We start from the raw sequence: 5,708 nt of genomic DNA, 5'->3' as shown, positions 1-5,708 counted from the left end.
AAAAAAAAAAAAAAAAAAAAAAAAAAAAAAAAAAAAAAAAAAAAAATAAAAAAAAAAAAAAAAAAAAAAAAAAAAAAAAAAAAAACAGAAAAAGAAAAAGAAAAAGAAAAAGAAAGAAAAAGAAGAAGAAAGAAGAAAGAAAAAGAGAGAAAAAGAAAAGGAAGAGAAAAGAAGAGAAGCCAACAACGTACGAAATAAATAATTAGACAATTGTAAGAAACGCATTACCCATGCGCTTTATTCTTATAATTCTGGAATTATAAGGAACGATTATAGTCAGGAAGAGACACGAATACCTTTTATTCGTATCGGCTTCTACACAACATCTTTGTACGTGCGAATTCGTTATTATCTTATCGTGGAGAACCAGCGTCCAGTGAACGCAGTCTCGTCGGGGAAAGTAGTAGACCACGCGATTCTAGCCTATTTATTTACATAACAGTTGAGCAATTTGCTATGCTTGTGTGCCACGTGAGAGTCCAAATTGAATTTCCTCTTTGAGCTGAAGCGACAGTAGGGACAGTGGAATTGTGGAAGCATGCCGCATTCGAGTTTCAAGTGCCGGTACAGAGAAGAGGCGTTCGAATAGACCTTCTGGCATTTTCCGCAAGGATACATCCTTCGCGGCTTATTCGTTGTCCTAGGCGAACGATGCAGCCGGAAATCTGTGAAAAATCATTGCGTCAGCCAGATTATATATCCGCGGTGTACGACGACATCGAGTAAAAAAATGTTTTCGACTTTATCATATACGGGAGATGGTGGAAAAATCAAAGAGCACAACCAGGGAGTGTGGGGGCTGGGGGAGAAAAAGAGAAAGAGAGAAAGAGAGAAAGAGAGAAAGAGAGAAAGAGAGAAAAAGAGAAAAAGAAGAAAGATAATTGGGTAAAAGAAGGTGAGACCGTTTAACGCGCGAAAAATACGAAAACGTGGAGCAACTATCGCGCCAAGCGGAATATCGGTTCGGGTGGCAAATGGAAGAGAGACGAGGATTATTCGGAGTAGATGCGCGACTAGTTGAAACGAACGAGACACACCGCATCTCGCAGTGAGACTGCGACGATCTGAAAAAACAGAATGGAAAATCGTGTGGAGAAACCACCGTGTACCGACGTCGTTCAACGTTGAAACGTTCCACTGCTGAAAAGAGCACAGACGCGTCGATATAATCGTAACGTAATCGTGTAACGCATTTTGTATCAGAATATAATGCAACATTTATTTCTATAAAAAGATATCCGAAATAACAAGAAAGATCACGCGCAAGAACGGTGCACGCGACTGCCTCGACTTTGTCGTTTCGCAAGTGTCGCAAATATCGCAAGTATCGCAAATATCAGTGAACAGGTTGCACGGGATCGAACGAGGCGAATCAATTGTTAACGTTGTAGAGCATTTTGTAGTGAATCTGTCGGATGAATTCCTCGTTTCCTGAGGTTAGGAGGACGGGCCAACATTCCGGGTTCTCCCGCACGTGTCGATGCAAAGACTTCCTCCATTTGTACGATTTCGAGCAGGCCAAACAGGTGTTCCATTCTGAAAAAGAAACGCGTTCGTCTCGTCAATAAATACCGATCGATCGATTGAAACCGAAAAGTACGCGCAGACGTGCTTTAATCTCGCGGCTGGTGCTGGGTTCGATCGTTCGCTTACACAAATCAAACTATTCGCGCGATTACGTTATTTTGTGTATGTTTCGTGTGCAGAGTGGGTCGTAGAGGCAGAGAATTCGAATCGACTGACCGAACAGAGAACAGGGGACCTCCCCTCGTTTCCAGCAGCAGGGTATATATATATACACACATATATATATATATATACGAGTATACGAGAACGCCGATCGTCCTTTTACAAACCACAACGAAATCCTTTGCAATCCTTTCGCAATCTATCTATGCGTGTATGTACCGTATATCATACGCTCGATCCAACGCGTTTTGATCAATCGTCGTGGACTATTCCGTAGGAGAGAGACACAGAGAGAGAGAGAGAGAGAGAGAGAGAGAGAGAAAGAGAGGGAGAGAGGAGAGAGAGAGAGAGAGAGAGAGAGAGAGAAGAGAGCATGGCTGCAAACAACGTTCGACGTGCTAGTACTACGACGATCTGTACTATTCCTCTTCTGTTCCTTTGTCATTTTCCAGTCAACTCGAATCAGCTAATTTCGACTATTTATTTACAAAAGTCGGTGTGCACATGCTTTTGGGAGAAATGTACAGTTATGTTACAAACGATTTTCCATCGGAATAGAGATTGAAAAATGAACGCGTTGAGAGATACGACGAAAGGATTATCTCTAACGAAGAAAAGTTGAACGAACGCGTGAAAACGCGTATCGATACGCAAAGAGGAATTTGATGTGGTTATCGCGAATGGAACGGGCAAAGATATGAAAAAATCGCAGGAGAAGCCGCGCGATTGTCACACCGAGCTGATAAACCGAGCAGAGTCGTTCCTTTCTCCGAACGTTCGATCTTATCGCGTGGTTCCCGTCTCGACCTTGTGCTTTGTCCGCATGTGTTTCAACAAGTTACATCGTAACTTGGTTCTCTTCGGACAGTAAGGACACTGGTATTTCGGTGCCTGGCCGCACTCCTCCCTCACGTGCCTCGTCAACGAGCTGTAATACACGTACACGTTCCCGCAACTCTTGCAAGCGTGCAACTGATTCGCGATTAGACAACCTGTAAAAAAAAAGAAAAATCACAAGCTTGGATTAGTTGGACGACGAACGACGGTGCACCACCTTCTTACTACCTCGATCGTTATCGACCGCGCTACACACACCTACACGATTGGTGCTCTGCTCGACGAGAAAGCACGGTACAGATCGATTATAATTCGGCTCAGCTTCCATGCGCACTCGTAATTTCGTTTCACTTCGATGGACGAAATTAAAATAGAAACGAGGAGAAGATACGAGGAAAAGCGTGCGATTGAATCGTTGCATCGATGAGACTTTATTAACTGTCGTCTAGGCCCGTTTACCTTAAAACCTTTGCGTCCGTGCGATAATACAAGTATACGTCGATCACGTTATACTTTGGCCTAGCCTAGCGTCGGAAGCGTGGATGGCCGGAAGGCTTGGTCGACCAACGTTGGTCGCTGTCGGGCTGTTCTCATCGTCTATCGCGTCTTCTCGTCGCGATACGATCGAGCATGGAACGAGGTACGGTATGGAAAGGTAGAGAGGATTATCGATCCGTTCGGTAGTTGGATCGCTTCAAATCTTCGCCACGCAACCGTGTTCCTTCTTCAAATGGTTGAGCAGGTTGAACTTCATAGGCATGATGCTGTGGCAAAAGGGACACGTGTACAAAACTCTGCCGCATTCCTCTCGAACGTGCCGATTTAGAGCCATTCTCGACCTGTACGTTTTCTTGCACTCGCAGCAAGCGTGAAAACCTGAAAGGAAGGAAGAAAGATACCTTTGAGTACAACGTTCCGCGTTCAATGTCGCTTTTCACGAATAAGCGCTGTCGCCCCACAAAAGCATCAGCAAAGCATACGCTCTCTCTCTCTCTCTCTCTCTCTCTCTCTCTCTTTCTCTCTTTCGTTCTCTATCTCTCTCTCTCCCCCTCGTCCTTTTCCTGCAACTTCTTCTCTCCTTTCGATTCGACTCGACCCGACTAGTACTCGGCTCGATTCGATTCGACTTTCCTTCCTTAATTTTCTCGAGATATCGAAAAGTTCGCACCTGCATCGTCGTAGCTGCACGCCTACTTCCATTTCGCGTCAAACGATATTCGGATTAGGCGCGAAACGCCTAATCGTAACGTTACACACGTTTGCTATGCGTTTCCCATACACGCCGTACGTGCCATTTATTAACGAGCATAGATTGTTCGCGGAACGAGTAAAACGGACAACGATCGTTCGGAACGAACATAGGAAAATACTTTGGAACGGTATCGCGTCCGATAGCTGGGTCCGAGCAACGAGAACTCTGTGCAAGTTGTCCGATCGAGGAGCGTTCGAGGTATCGCGGTAAAGAAAGAATTCGATCGTCTCGACGTCGCGGAGGCAAGCTCCTCGCGCGTTTTCTCGGCAATCGAATAATCTCGCCGTCGAACACGGCGTCCAAGTGACTCTTTACTCGGAGAGAGCTCGAGCGGTGCACGACGCGCGTCCTTACGCGACAATCCTGCCCGTGTTTTACTCGCAAATGACGGACCAGACTGTCCTTGAAATTCATCACGCGAGGACAGTGAGGGCAACGATAAGGCTTCTTGCCGCACTCTTCTCGTTCGTGGCGCAGCAAACTTTCCTTCCGCTTGAACGCCTTGCCGCAGCAGGAACCGCAAGGATAGACCACCGCTGAAACACGTAAAACGAATTACTGGTTATAAAACGAATCCCACGAGGTACGGTCCGCGTCGATCCACCTTCTCTGTTAGTTCGCCGTTTACGTATTCCCTCACCGTGCTCGTCCAGCAGGAAAATGGAGAGAGGACGTCGAGAGAAGAGGGGAGAAAGTCGGAGAAGGTGGTTGCGAAAAGAAAAACCTCTTCTGGTCGGACGCCTGAGAAAGATAGCTCTCGTTCCATCGTTTTGGGGGTTAGGTATTAATTTCACGAGACCGTGTCGACGAACGTCGTTGGGGAGCGAGCGACACGCTCGGCGTCGTCGAGGAACACAACGCATTTCGAGCCGACGCTTTGTCCTTATTTAATTTTAGTTTTCCTTAAGTCTAAGCGGTAAGATCAGTCACGCGTTTGCACAACGAACAACCGGCGAACGGGTTTGGTTTAAGAGTAGTCACACGATGGTTGTCGTCGTCGTCGTCGTCGGAGAATATTTGCGTCGTGGCGAAACACGGTCGAGACTGGCGGTATACAACAAAAGAAGATTCGATCCTCGATAAAGATCTCGAGTGCGACTGGAAACGCGACGCAAGCTATACACATTTTCGAATCGGCATCGAACGTCAAGTTTTTCCAGCGGTTTCTCTAACTTTTCCCGCGCAACGTCCGTATTCCTCTGTTCGTGTCAGAGATCCGTTGGAGCAAGGGGAAAGAAAGAGGGAAAGAAAGAGGGAAAGAAAGAGAGAAAAAGAGAAGAAAAAGTAAAAAGGACGAGGGTGAGTAGGGTGAGGAGGGTGAGGAGGAGGGCGCGAATCACGAATTACGGACGTCGCGAGGCTGCTGCGATAGAAAAGAATACGATAAGCGAAAAGGAAGAAAGGAAATGAAGGGGAACGATCCGTGCACCGCTCGTTTCGTCGACGATCCCGAAAATCGTTTGCGCTATACAGGAGCAGGCACGAGGAAAGTACAACGCGAATTAAGGCAATCGAATAACGCGCCGCGGCGATGGTTGGGACGCGGATCGAAGAACGCTCGAAGCGGAGGGTTCAGGTGTTCGGCGATGTGACCTTGAAGTGCTGTTCGGCCTGATGGGCGTGCAGAATGAAGGCCTTGAACGCGGCGAACGGACACAGGGGACACTTGAACTGAGGCGGTTCGCACTTGTGCTTCAAATAGTTGCTCCACATCTTGTAGAACTTGCTGCACATTGTACACGTGTAGCCGAGAACCTGGTCGCCCATGTACATCTTCTGGTAGGCTGAAAACAGAGGGACCAAGTTAGAAACAGCCGCTAGCTACGAAAAGGTACGAAGGAGTAAAAGAGGGTCCCGGGCTTCTTCGATCGAATCGCGTCCCCTAGAAAAACGTCGAGAGGGGATATTCGCGCGACAGGGGGGGGGGGGG

Source organism: Eufriesea mexicana, unplaced genomic scaffold (assembly GCF_001483705.2).
Source record: "Eufriesea mexicana isolate 0111107269 unplaced genomic scaffold, ASM148370v2 scaffold1523, whole genome shotgun sequence".
Lineage (NCBI taxonomy): Eukaryota > Metazoa > Arthropoda > Insecta > Hymenoptera > Apidae > Eufriesea > Eufriesea mexicana.
This window is presented reverse-complemented; position numbering follows the sequence as displayed.